The sequence below is a fragment of the Micropterus salmoides genome, unplaced genomic scaffold, assembly GCF_014851395.1.
Source record: "Micropterus salmoides isolate LMB-PRFRI ecotype aquatic unplaced genomic scaffold, ASM1485139v1 Ms_hic_scaffold_6, whole genome shotgun sequence".
In the NCBI taxonomy this organism is placed as follows: domain Eukaryota; kingdom Metazoa; phylum Chordata; class Actinopteri; order Centrarchiformes; family Centrarchidae; genus Micropterus; species Micropterus salmoides.
In genome coordinates this window covers 30,027,007-30,041,521 of record NW_024044348.1, presented here as the reverse complement: position 1 = coordinate 30,041,521, position 14,515 = coordinate 30,027,007, and the positions used below count along the sequence as shown (strand labels likewise).

Genomic DNA, 14,515 nt, shown 5'->3' with positions numbered 1-14,515 from the left:
GTCCAGGTCTTCCTGTTAGTTTTGCCAGCCATCCATACATTTAGTGATTTCGTCCTTGTGGGGGTACACCTTTCCCATTGTTGTGGCTTCCTCTGCTCCCGGTACCTTTACAATATGTCGCCTTATTTGGTTTGCAACGACTCCCAACCTGTGTTTTCTGCCGCCATGGCTGTTTTGTACTCCCTTGTAACTTTCAGTAAAAGTTCCACCTCGTCGTCGGTCCATGCAAAGAAATCTAACTGCTAATCTTCGCAGAGGTAGCTACTTTCTTCTTCGTCAAATCTGCTGCAACTGAGGTGTAGTCAATCTGTTTCCTGTTTACACCGGCACGCGCATGCCCAGTGTAAGTGAATGGTCACGTGATCCGCGTTTTCAGTTGTTTTAATGTGGACGGAGATCAATTTCAATACACAGCTAAAACGCTGGTGTGGATGGAGATCGTATTCGTTTTACTTCTTTTTCTAAACTTTACTTGTATTTCTAAACTAAAACGTAGTAGTGTGGACGGGGCCTCAGTTCCACACATATGTGTGGAGAACAAACAAAGGGGGCCCTTTCCTTTGATAACAGCCTTTGTGTGTGTTGAAGATCCAGTTTGGAGGCCTTGGTTTATGGCCCCTGTCCACTCAAGAGGTCCTGACAGCCCTAGTTTAGGGTATGGTTAGGTATCGGGACATGGTTAAATTGTGATTTTAACAGTCGTGAGTAGAGTTATCTTAACTCCACATGAGATAGTGGATTGCTTGGTTGTTTTACTGTGCAACCAGCACTCAGGGTGGAAACAAAGTTTTTGATGGGGCTTGCCTTTTAAACCTCCCTCTTCTTTTGGGGTGTTTTAGAGGGCCTAGAGTCAGGACGACTGCTCTGCAGGTTATAACTCAACCCCCTTCTTAGGGAGAAACAAGGAGAGATGGCTGTGTTCTTCCTTTTGGCATGAAATATGTGCGCATTGGTTGTTCACTACACCATTTATGTTGTCAGACATAAACAACCACAAAATTCCAACTGGCTAACCAAGGGAAATCTAAAACAGAAAACTAAATGATGAGTGAATGTCTTTTGTAAAGTTAAGAAATTAAACCAATTATTGTCACGATCCTGTCCTGAGTTCTCTCTGTGCTGTATTTTGAGTCTTGTTTCTCTGTTTCTTGGTTTTTCATTCTGAGGGTTTGTTTTGTATCTGCATTTTAGTCCTGTCGTCTGTTCTGTTTAGTTCTCTGTGAGTTTTATCAGGGTTAGGTATCTGTTTAGTCTGTTTGGTTTCAGTCCTGTGTCTGTGGTTTTGTATTCGGTCTTCTTGGTGTGTGTATGTGTTTAGATTTGGGCCTGTCTGTGTCTTGTGGTGCTGGTCTATGTTGTTCTGTCTTCTGCTTGTTCTGTGTGGTGGTTCGAGTCTGATCAGTCCTGTTGATATGTCAGTGCCTGCTTTAGTTCTTTTTCAGTTCTGTTCCTGTCTCATGTTTCTATACCATCATGCTTGGGTTCTGTCTATTTGCTAGGTGTCAATTTATGTTCTCTGCCAGTTTCATTTATTAAACTGATTTTGTCTATTCTGTCCTCATTATTAAGCTTGTTATTCGGTTTGTCCTGTTCTAGCAGGCCTCTGTGTTTTTGTTGTTTGAGTCTTGGCCTTTTTGATCCTGTTAGTCTCAGTCTGTTGTCCCTGTGTTGTTGGTCTTTCAGTCTGTGTTTCCTTTCATGTATCTTAGGTTTAGTTCGGCATTTTAGTTCTGTGCCTTAGTTATGTCTTTGTGTTTACTCCTAGTTTTTGACTCAGGATTGTACATTGCTCACGATGTGCTTACTTATACAATAATAAAATAATATAATAAAATCAGACACAAACTACAGAGTAGACAACACTAATATACACACTATGAACAAAACAATATAGACATATTGTGGAGCGGCTCCATCGTAGAGGGCTCCGCCTGTGCTAACAGAACTAGGGTTACCATATCATAACCTTCGTTCTATCTCACACAGGCTCCGGCCTCTACTGGACTCTATGGGTACAGTGGGTGGAGCCCGATAACTGTCCGCCCAGCCGCAACAAGCCACAGCTCACCTCACTGACACGATCAGCCCCAGGTCACCAGCCACAGGCCCTAAGCTGCCTCCATCCTAAGCGATGGGGCAGTGGGCCACCCCTCAGAAAGGTCACTAGACCGCTAGGGGTTTGGCATGACCAGATGGATCTGATCCAGCCAGATCCAGCACCTGAACTGTCCAGACCCCTACAGGGGACATCACAGTCAGTTTAAGAATGTTTTCCCCGACAACCGGTAGTCTATGGTAGACACCAGTCAGATCCTGAGTCGCACCTGCGAGCACAGATCCTGAGAAGGAGCCCGACACATCCAAGAGGTAAAAACGCACAAATGGACATGGTGAAGACCACGATGCCGTTGTGCAAATCTCCTCGACGCTCACCCCGTTGAAGAGAGCCGTTTACACAGCCACACCTCGTGTGGAGTGAGCCCGGACCACCGAGGGTGGGTCTTTCCCCGCCTGCACGTAGGCCTGTGAGATACAGTCACAAAGCCATCCGGCTAGGCGCTTCTTGGATAGAGCTTTACCGATCGCACCGTCACCAAAGCAAACAAGCAGTTGATCAGTGCGTTGAATGGGGGACATGCGCTTCATATAATGTGTCAGGGCGCGCACAGGACACAACTGCAGCCTTGCCTCCCTAGGCCCAGGGTGGGGCGGAGGGTGGAAGGCATCCAATTGTATGGTCCTCGACCTGAATGAGCTTCTTATGTTCTTAGGAACAAAGGAGGGGTTCGGTCTTAACACTGCTGCACTGTGGTCACCATGAAGCAGCACGCAGCTGGGATGAACCGACAGGGCGCACAGCTCACTCACCCTCTTGGCAGAGGTGAGAGCCAGTAACAAGGCTGTCTTGAGAGATATCATCTTCAAGGAGGACTGTTCCAGGGGCTCGTAGGGGTTTGACCTCAGAGCCTCTAGTACCAGTGGCAGGTCCCACTGGGGTGCAGAGACACGTAGCACCGGTCGTTGTCTCCTCACACCCTGCAGAAAACGCTTCACGAGGGGGTGGGTGAAGACAGGTCTGTCGCCAAACCCCTCATGACAAGATGAGATAGCTGCCGCATACACCTTAATGGTTGAGTGTGACAGTCCCTTCTCCATTAGGCCCTGCAAGAAGGAAAGGATGGATCCCACTGAGCAGGTTATGGGATCCATTTCCTTCTCAATGCACCAGCGCTGAAAGCCCAGCCACTTAGCTTTGTAGCAGGAAGTGGAGCCTGCCCTCGCCGCCTGGATGGTATGTACCACCTCTACTCCTAGTTTTTGCGTTATTTTGGGTTTTGTCTGCTCTTGGTTCTGTTTAATCTTTGCTTCAGTCTGTATTCCTTGTTGGTTGTAGTTTATTTGTGATCTGACTGCTTGTGTCTGGATTAGTTTATTTATATTTATATATGTTACCTGTCTCAACCTCTCCCTTTCAGGAGCCAAACCTGGAGAGGTTGGCCGAGCACCGGCAGTGTGCCTATGGCGCTTGACTCCTGTGACAGAGCCCCCCAGACCTGAGGCACAGGCCAGGGCTACGTCACTGCCAGCTGCGTCACCTCTGCGTACCACCCCGATCTGCGGCTGGGGGCTACCAGGATAACTGACAACCCTTCCTGTCTCACCCACTGCTCTCCCCAGGCAGGTCCCTCCCCATCTGGTCAGAGACGCATCCGTGAACACCGACACGTATGAGGATATCTGGCCGAGCGGTACCCCCGCCCTGAGGCGATGAGGGGACCCCCAGAACCGCAGGTCCCTCTGTACTGACTGGGGGGGCGTCACCATGCATCGCTTGTGCCTCTTGGGGATTAGATGCAGGCTGGTAAACCAGCGTTGTAGCCGCCGCATGTGTAGCAGGCCCAGGGTAACTACTGGATGGGCTGCTGCCATGAGCCCCAGCAGCTGCATTACTGCCAGCGCCGTCACAGCAGTTCTCAGCTGGAGCTTGCGGAACGCTTGAAGAAGGGTCGTCTGTCTGAGTTCCGACAGATGAGCTCTCAGGCTGGCTGAGTTGAGCACAACCCCCAAATACTCCACCTCCTGGCGGGGATAGGGGAAGCTCTTCTTCCAGTTGATTGCAAAGCCCAGGGTGTTCAGATGCAAAATCAACTGAGCTGTGTGGAAAATTGCCCATTGTTTTGACCTGGCCATGACAATGAGGTCGTCTAAGTAGAAAAAGACTCTCATGCCCTGATCGCGCAATGGTAGCAGTGCGGCGTCTACGCACTCGCTGAATGTGCGTGGGGCCAGTGAGTAGCCGAAAGGGAAGTCTGGTGTATTCGTACGCCACCCCCTGGAAGGCAAAACGCAGAAACTTCCTGTGTTTCCGGGCCTCCTCAACATGAAAGTAGGCGTCTTTCAGGTCTATGATCGTCAACCAATCGCCGGGCTGCACTAGCTCTAGCAGTTTCCTGAGTGTCAGCATGCGGAACGGTTTCCGTGCAATATGCTGGTTCAGGTAGCGGAGATCCAGGATGGGTCTGAAGCCTCCAGTCTTCTTGGGGACCAGGAAGTACGTGGAGTAAAGACCCTTGTACGTGTATAGTGTATTTCTTTTGCCTATTTTGATATTGCCTGTTTGTGAGTCATGACTGTTGATAGTGTGCTGTCTGTACAACAAATTGCCCCTCAGGGACAATACAGATTTCCTTGATCCTTGATCTTCTGCCCTGCCTGTTTGTTCTTCTTTGTTCTTCTATTTTTATGGTATTGGGCTACATCTGTATAAATTATTTATAGCTTAATCCTTTTATCTTTTTATGACATTACCACCTGTCCAGGGACTGCAGATGTAAAATAGCCTTTTGGCTAATTCTAGCATTTTATACATTATGTAGTATTTGTGTGAATTGTCCCTGCTCAATAAGCCTGAAATAAAGAATAAAGAAATTAAAATATATAAAACATCAAAACTTCCCCATCTGCAAAACACTTAGATTAGATTTCAGAATTACTTGCCAGGATTCCACAATTACAACAACACGCTAGAGATGCACTGATTGCAATTTCTTAAAACGTCTGACCTGTCGATTCCGATTTTGGCCCGATTTCGATTTTCTTTCCATCACACAATGATCTAATAGGGTAGCAGTAACACAGCAGATTAGGCCCAGATGAAGACAACAGATACAAAGCTGGCAGGATGGTTAAATTAAGAGATTATAGCCTGTGTCTAACGTGTTGGTTGCAGTGGTCTGTGTGGCTGTGGGAGCAGAGGGGACTGTTAGTGTGACTAGCCGCCTTGCAAACGACTCCCGCTGGTTGGCGCGAGCTTCCCCCCCAAAATGACTTGTTTTTTTCCGATTTGGTTTTAAAACTGAACAATGAAAGAACAAACCATACATGGATTTAAAACCTTGTACTTTGTTCATGCTTGGATAAGAAATAACTTCTTTGTTTAATGTTTATTCCAAGTACAGTGGTCATTATTTGGGCATAGTTTCCCTGTTACCCATATATGTACTTTGTGCTGTTAGAGATTTCATTCATATGTACCTTGGAAAGTATAGCGTTTGTGATGCACTGTTTTTATTATGCCACCTGCAGGCAAGCAAGAGTGAGCTCATTAAAGATTGCTAAGATCTGGGTGTTCCAACAGAGGGATCCAAGACAGACTTGATAAACAGACTTGAGGAAATGCTTCTCTACAAGGATGTTTATCCCAAAATGTTTGCCAAGCTGCAGAGAACAGGGGGTACAGATACAAATACATGCGCATTTGAACACATACCAGTGTTATTTAATTTCAATAAAGAATGCTTATGATATTTTTTTTCATCTTTCTGTAGATTTCTGTCTCTTAGGTTGTAGTACTTTGTAACATAATAGCTGTCCCTGTATTGGTAACATCAGTGATCATTAGTTGTCTCCATCTAGACATGTACTGCATATAGGCTGCACTCACTCTTGTATATTATTGTTCCACACTTTTGTGGCAAGAAAGTGACCATGCATGTGGCCTTTTACGGTTTGCACATCCACAAACAGCAAATTTCTGATACTGCTGGTCGTGTTGCAAGACACACCAACAACAGAACAGAGTTTTTTTCATCCTCATGATGGAAGGCTTTACGGGGCATTAAAGGAAAGCACATATTGGCGGCACAAGACAAAACTCTCAATGGTCAACTTCCATGGATGAAAAAAACTTTTGTTCAGGAGGAATATGACTGGCCTTCACAAGGATGACAAATCGGGAAGCGGATTTCAGATTACTCCCAGTATGACTGCCTGCACCAAAAATCCAGACTCAGCACCTAAATATCATACCTGATCTGTGCAGTACTTTGAATTTGTCAGAAGCTGAACACATAAACAGAGAACTCTCTATGACATATACTTCCCAAATCCCATTATTTTTTATCCCAAATAAAAGGAAACATTTCTTATTGTTTAAAGTTGGTCTTTCATCTTCACAATGGCATCGTAAATCAGAATTTTGTGCAAAACATCAAAAAACAAATCAGACTTGAAATGAGTTCAGATGGATGGCTGATGCTCACAAGTACAGGCAATTCTGTGACAAATTGTATTTTTTATGAATTGTTTTCTGTTTCATTCAGAAGTGATGATGTCTGCCCAAGAGGAAAGAGGCTGTAGAAATCTCAGAAGAATGCACAGAGCAACTCGTGACCAGAAAGGGATTCTCAATAGGGCAATTCGAGAAAGAGCACAAGGTAATGTAAATATTGTTGCTTCCAATTGACCCTTTGCTAAGCCACACCCTAAATACACAGCTGGCCAATCACAGCGCAGTATAGGACTCTCTAACTGAGGTCTGATACTTTTGTGGATGCGCTCCATTGACTCTAATGCAAAAAGAGTCGTTTTCTAGCTTTTTTGGCTGTATTTTTCTAAGATATGCCGTTCTTGGGGCATCTTGTAATAGTTAGTCGCTACCCAGAGAGGTTGATAGGAGAAGTACGATTTATTCTCTTTCCAAAACCTAAAGTAAATCCAGAAAAATGTCGGCTGTGGATTGTTCCTAATGTTAGTTAGCTAACGCTAGCTAACTTCCTACTCAATGTAATGTAATAAAGCCCTACTGTTCTGCTTTTTAATGATTAGAATAATGAATAAAGGTCTACCCAGCTTTACAGGAACAGTGCTGATCGTTAATATCAATGTCTTTTGTCTCAATCGTTGGGGATGCGGTGGTTCACTTGTACTGTGTGACTGGTAGTCTTTAGCTTCTTTCATTTTTTTCACATCCGTTTGAGTGTGTTCGAGTCAGTTTGACAGCCTGAATACAACCTTCAAATGTATAATGCAACTGCAAAAATGTCTGCTTCTTTCTATGATCGCTTTTTCCAACAAATTTGACAATATTTCTCTGGGGAGTACAGTAATAGACAGTGGCAGCCTCGGCAGTTTGTCGGACTTAACAGTAACTAAGGGGGCGGGGCTTAGCGAAGGGTCAATTGTGTGAGCTTTGTCTTTTTCATACTGTTTTGGGGGACAGAATGGAGGATGGCATGACAACGGTCTTAAAGCCATAATCAAACCTGACATCACAGTTTCATGGTACGCACTTTCGCCCACTGAGCCACTAGGATGCCCATAAAAAGGGAGTTGTAATTGTTACTTGCATCAAGTGCATGCCATGATACTAATGACCACTGTGTTGACAGGTTAATAAAAAAAATAAAATAAAAAAAAAGACATCCGTGTGTACAATTCCCTGGAGAAGTACACAGACTCAGACTACGGGATATGGACATTTCTATGGTATCTGAATGAGTTTTGTGTGTGACATGTAATAAGGGACAATAATGCACAATATGATAGGTAACAGCTTTAAACATAGTTAAATATCGTATTACATAGGACGACAACTGTCTGTTATTTTTAGCCAAGCATTTGCAAACATACTGAGCCTGAAGGGATGGCCATGTAATATCTAGAACAATGGAGACAAAAGGAAGGTATCAACTGTTTTTGCAGGTTATGACAGAAATAAATCTAGTCGTGTGCAAGGATGATTAGGTCAAATGTGAAACACACAATTGCTGGCTCTTTTTTCCTTTAGTTATGAACCCAATCAGTCATTTTCACATTTGGGTGCCACCTGCCTGAGCCATTCATCAGGTTTAACCAATTGAGTCTTCACCCCTTCTCCCACTTATCAGTTGAAAACCACTTGATTATGTCTGTCAATAACCGTGTGACACTTTGTACTGTATTACTCAGAACCCTGATGCAGACAAGAACACAGTTCAGGAAGGTTTTAACAGTTTATTGAACACAGAGATAACGTGGAGCTGGGCTTGATGCTGGGGGAATAGTGCCTCAGGTGTGGCTTGGAGTGCCAGGTAAGGGCGAGGGAAGGCAAAGCAGGGAAGATGGTGGCTGACAGGGGAGTGAATCCGCAACGGCGAGTCTCCAACAAGGCGTTCTCTGTAATCAGAGCGGCACGAGAGCTGAGCAGAGTCTCCAGGAACGCTAGAGCAGAGCACTATGAAACAGAGTCACTCACAGGCACAAATGTCACAAGAAGCCATGACATGACTTAATAATCCGATGGGAGAAGGCAGGGTATAAGAGCCTGTGCTGATGGTCACTGGAGACAGGTGTGCCAAATGCAGATTGCCTGCAGCTGGAGAGAAACGCCCCGAGTTCCAGAGGCACAGCCCACAACTCCACCCTGAGGGAGAGGAAGGATAGGGCGAGAGAGAGGGAGCCAGAAACCACACAAAGACAGACAAAAAACAAAACCCACCAAGCACTTATCGCACGCTCAAAAGGGCAAAATAAAACTCAATCACACACACACACACACACACACACACACATACACCACACCAACTATCACCTCCCCGCTTGTGGCGGTGTGACATTTGTTTTCATTTACTTTGAAATTCCTCAAACGCATATTTGAAGGCCTTATTTGAAAAGGACAGAATAAAGGCTTGTATTGTTTATTATTCTGGCTATTAATTAAAATGGTGCACCAAACAGTGTTCAACTAAATGTCATTCTTAAAGGCACTAAAACAAATGATGGAAAGTCTGGAGTGGAGGTCTGACAGGATGTTCCCTTGCAGAACCCTGGGATATGAAACTCAAACAGATCCTTAATGGAAGACTGTTTTCAGAAAGAAATGTGCAAGTTGATGCATATTATTTTTCATTTGGTGTTTTTATGAAAGTGGCAGAAGAGTTAGTTTAAGAGCTAATCAAAGTGGTCAGGTCAGTATTGTCTTTGGATCACACCATTTTAGGAAATTTTGACATTGATGGGATGGTGCCAGAGGTTTATTCAATTTTCAAACAAAAGGCATGTATATGACTCGGGAGGAACGGGTTGTCTCAGTGAGTGATTTGTTCATTTTCATGTATGCGTGAAGGATCTTGGACTCTTACGTTCACTCGTCACACGGACCAATCCGGACCTGATGCGGCCCATTCTGCGTCCAGAACTGCCAAACCACTGCGTTTACATGTGTTTATTTCTTTGTTCCTCTCTCTGTGCTGGAGTTCTTTAAGAACTTAGTGGCTTGATCCAGATTATTATTAACTTGGTTGAATTTTAATAAGAGTGTGTTTATTCATATAGTGCATCAAGCTTATTACTTCAATATATTTACTGCAAATCTGATAAATATTTTACTCATGGATTGGGACGTTAGGCTACTGTATGAATGAGCACGTCAACGATACGATGCAGAACAACAGCGCCATCTTTGCAGCATCACAATCATGGGATGTCACACGTAATCAATTAGGAGTAATGACTCCAAAACGACTTATAATTATAGATCCTGTTGCAATGAGTATGGATGCTAGAAAGAAGACTCCCTCAACGACATTTGCTGATTTTCTTGACCGAAAGGCTTGGGCGCCTCAGTTTGAATGGGCAGTGGAAGATTTTAGAATGTCGGGATTCTTGTTCGAGCACGGATCAGTTCATCTTTATACAAGCTTGATGAAATTTTTCTTTGTGAAAGCACACCGCACATTAGTTTTTCAGCCAAAGACTGGAATTACTTCAGAAACAAAGTCTGTAAAGATATGAGTGCTTCAAAAGGAGTCTATACCACGCAATGGTGCAGGTCTGTGCCTGGAGAGCTCTGTAGAGACAGACCTTGAAGTCTACGATCCAGAATCCTACATTTCACAATCCTACTTTTTTAGATCATGCAAGGACGATTCTATCATTCAAAATACCAGGAAGGGGACTCCAGAGCAACAGAAAGGCTACCCCATCACGTCTAAAGAGTGGGAGACGTGGTTCAGCACTGGCTTTGTGGTCCAGTGGGGGGAATGGTATAGAACCCTTGAAGTCTTCTCACACATTGATAAATTATTCAGATGGTATAAACCTTATGTTAGCTATGTAGGGATCAAAAGAAAACTTTTTGGTCCTGAGGACAAGCAAGATGAACAACAAACAATACCGCAGACAACCTCAAAGACCTCCATGACGGGGCTGACGGTGACACTGTTCTAGTTAAATTGTTTTGTGCAGGTATGAGGACATGTGCAGCGGGTGAGGCCTAAATTTTTTACATTACTTCAGGATGATGTCGTCGATAACACGTGGGTGGATGACTATTGCCATTTTTGTGCTGACAAAATGTGTTTTCTATATAGGTGAATTGTGTTTCCTCCAGTTAGTATACAGTGCAAAGGGAGAGTGTATTTTGTGATTATTGTTGTAGAAATATTGGAAAACTTGTAGATGTAATTTAAAAAACACTGTTTAATTCAACAATCTCCTGCCTTTGATTTACCTGATTCTCGATGGCAATCTGATTAAGACAGAGATGTATAAAACCATTGTAAATTGACAAATGGGATTGTTTGTATGTCTGCACAAACTCTCTCTCTCCAGAAAATGGATCAAGAAATTATGAAAGAAGTGGTGTTATCATTCTTACCGGGTCTCTCTGATGAAACTCTGACTTCACTGCTGGATGGATTGCAAGAGCTTGGTGTGGAAAACAAGGAAGACCTTGTTTTGGTACAAGAAAAGGATCTAGAGAGATACCTTAGACCTATTCAGTGTGATTTCAAGGTAACTGCATTGTCATACTATCCCATGAAACGTTGAACAAACGATAATACTATAGTTCAAAATAATGTTTTTAATGGCCAGCAATATTTCACAACTTTATCAATTCCAGGAAAATCCCAAAACTTTGCAATGTGTCAGTCTCTTAATACTTTGTGACCTTCCTACCTTTGTGTGGGCAGATTTTTATGGGTAAAGAGTTGTTTTTTTAAATCAAACATTACACAACAGGAGGAAGTAGTTATTTGTTGGGGACTATTTTCAGCCACAGATTTGTTGGTCTAGTGCGGTAGTTCCCAAACTTTATTAGACCATAGCATACCTTCAAATGAACATTTTTGTCATGGACAACAATAACAACAACAATAATGCACTTTATTTATATATCACCTTATATAGAAGAAAAGCAGCTCAGGGTGCTGTACAATAAAGACATTACATGTGAGGGTGCGTCACATAAAAATAGACATAATATGGACATAGTATTAAAATTATATTAGATACAAATTAAGTTAAATAATCTATTTGTTTCAAGTAAAAAGCAATATCAATCACTCAAAAGAAAAGCCATGCTGTGCAGATTTACAGATACATTTTTTTTTACTTAATACATTTAAATGTTAAGTGTATTTCTTTTCTCTAACATTCAGTGTTTTTCCTTCCAGTTAAGATACATTCTATCTCCACGTAATCTGTTCTCTGATTTGTAGGACTTGCAATGGTTCAGTTGGAACTGGTTCCTGTCTCCTCTACAACCTTTATCCCCAGCTCCTCAAGCACTCCTTGCACCATACCATCAATCTCCCCATGCACTCAAGACACTGTTTCATCTACATCCTTGCAGCTTGGCAGACCGTGGCATGCAGACTTCCAGGTCAACTGGGTTAGGATGTCAGCAGCAATTCGAAAGGCAATAACAAATTAAACAAGACCATCACCAGGAGACAGAAAAGATATGGTGAAGGCAGTGGTGGATCAAATGTTTGAGCATGATTGTAACCCAACTAGAGCAATATGTCATCAGGTTGTGCGAAGCATTGTGAGGAGCCATCAGAAATGTTTCGCTGATGTTGCAAAAAATGGAGACATCCTCGGAGATGGTTGTTATTCTCTTCTGCAGCAACTTAAAACTAGGGTGGAATATAAAAACAGAAACAATATTCTTGTGAGACGACGCAGAGAGAGAAGGCCACACAGTGAGGTACCAGAGGGAGATAGAGGCATGGCAAGAGACCCTGTGGATCAGTATGGCTGTGTCAGGTGGTGTCCTGCAGAAATTCCGCCTGGTGAAACTGAGGCATCATTGGATGGCATCAAAAATAATCTCCTGAACATCTACTCAGAGGAAGGGATGAGTGGTGTTGAACAGTGTGCCTGCACCAGTCATTGCAATGGTTAAGGAAGAATGGCCTTTTCTCTTTTCACCAAGAGGCATTTGTTCCCACTTCAGTCTTTTGACTGATGTCTCCATCCTTGTGAAGTTTCGAGAGGCCCTGGATAACAAATGCAACACCATTATGAAGTTCTGCCAAGAAGTCAATGGTCATCAAGGGGTGAAAGATGTTCTGGCTTATATTGAACCAGAGACTTGTTGCATGTGTTCTTCTCCTCCTGATGGCGTACTTCAAAGAACCCAAAGATGCCATTGTGCTTGATGTTGATGTAAGTTTTATTTTCACTGTCACATTAGGAATGTTTTTTTATTTGTAGACATACTTACCAAGCACTTTATTAGGAACACCATACTTATACTGGTTAGGGCCATGCTTTGTTCTCAAAACAGCCAATGATTCATGGCATGAATTCCACGAGGTGTTGGAAACATACATTAACATGACTTATGTGAAGGAATAAGTTATGCATTACATAAGTTATACATTAACTGAAGCTCCTGACCTGTATCTGCGTGATTTTATAGTATACAGTGCTGCCACATGATTGGCTGATTGGATAATTGCATGAATAGGCAGGTGTACAGGTGTTCCTTATAGTGATAGCTGAATTTCTTGGTGAGTGTACTGAGTACTTCGTTCATAATCCATGATCCCACAATCTAAGCTTTGCAAAATGTGTACTGACTAACAAAAAGTGAAATCTATGGGTACAAGATATGTTAACAGTTGAGTCTTATTCTTTTCTTAATTCTATATTTGCAGGTGTTTGTCACAGCCACTGACATTGAAAGGACGGTAACGCTACCATAATGTAGGTAATGTTGATGTCGTCTTAATTTTTTGTTTATGCATTTCACACCATCAAGTCATGCTTTTGGTACTGATCCAGCAAGTCTCTCTTTGGTTGTGCACACTCATCTGTTCCTTCATCCCTAACTTCCTCAAAAACATTATCCCTCCAGCTCTTAATCTCCTGGCTAAATCAAATTGTAAACAGTGTATTTTTTTTTTTTTTTTACATCTTCACATACATCTGTGGTATTCTGAGCTCTCTGGTTTTTGCTAATCTAAGCTCCAGTAGATGTTTCCTTTTCCAGCGAGTACAGAACATGGTGAGTTACCTGAAATTAAAATGTCAATATTTAAAATGTAGGCCGATTCCGATTTTTTTAAAGTGGCTTTCTGATCATGGCTGATTTTCTTTTTTTCTAAGAACATTAACTAAGAGCATACAAATTTTTTTGTAACTTCTCTTTAAAGAAAAATTTCATTCTTACCCCGAATTCACACAGGGAAAAAGCCTGTTGAGGTGGTCTTGTCAATGCTTGTGCTCACACCAGACGCACCACAGCATGTCCCAGAAGCAGATCTCCGCTAGCTTCCATATTCTTGATTCCTTTTCAGTAGTGCCTGATGAGTACATCTGATTCGTTTCAGGTGGCATAATGAAGCCCAGTGCATGGATGCTGTCTGTGGAGGGCCAAGTGGTCATGGGACGTCACCAGGACTTCATCAGTGGTTTGGCTGTGGTTTTTGCCAGCTACTACAGTTTCAATTTGAAGTATGCTGAAGGTGCTTCATGCACTCTGGAATTTATCCAAAGGTAAATGTCAACATTACTATTGTGCTTGGGGGCCTGTTTAAAGTTGTGATGTTTGGGTGTTGTGTTTGTGAGCAGCCCAGGACCATAACAAGACCACGCCTCGGCACCTATGACAGAATGACAGGATTTTTTGCACTTTGCATTTGCCCGATCGGGGATTACCTACCCCCTAACACCCTATATAGTCCCCAGTACCATGCGTTACGTTCCCCTCTCTGTCAGTGGCACAGGCTAGTACCGCTCAGGCTACTCTGCCTAGGTGCATCACACACCTGCACTTTGTTGATTGAAGTGTTTGTGCTGAAAATGGTTTTCAGTTACTGTTATTTTAAATGGTTGCTTTTTAACTGAACCACAGTAATGTCACCTTGTCCAGACAAGATAACTTAAGTTTAGCTCTGTCATACAACACCAGTGACCCACTGAAAGCTGGGGGGACTGTTTGGGAAATTACAACTTTATCATC

At 43.1% G+C, this 14,515-nt stretch overlaps 1 pseudogene; it reads left to right on the top strand.

Moving 5' to 3' along the window:
- The first annotated feature begins 11,421 nt into the window (after positions 1-11,421).
- On the top strand, positions 11,422-12,762 carry LOC119890652 (annotated as a pseudogene).
- The last annotated feature ends 1,753 nt before the right edge of the window (positions 12,763-14,515 follow it).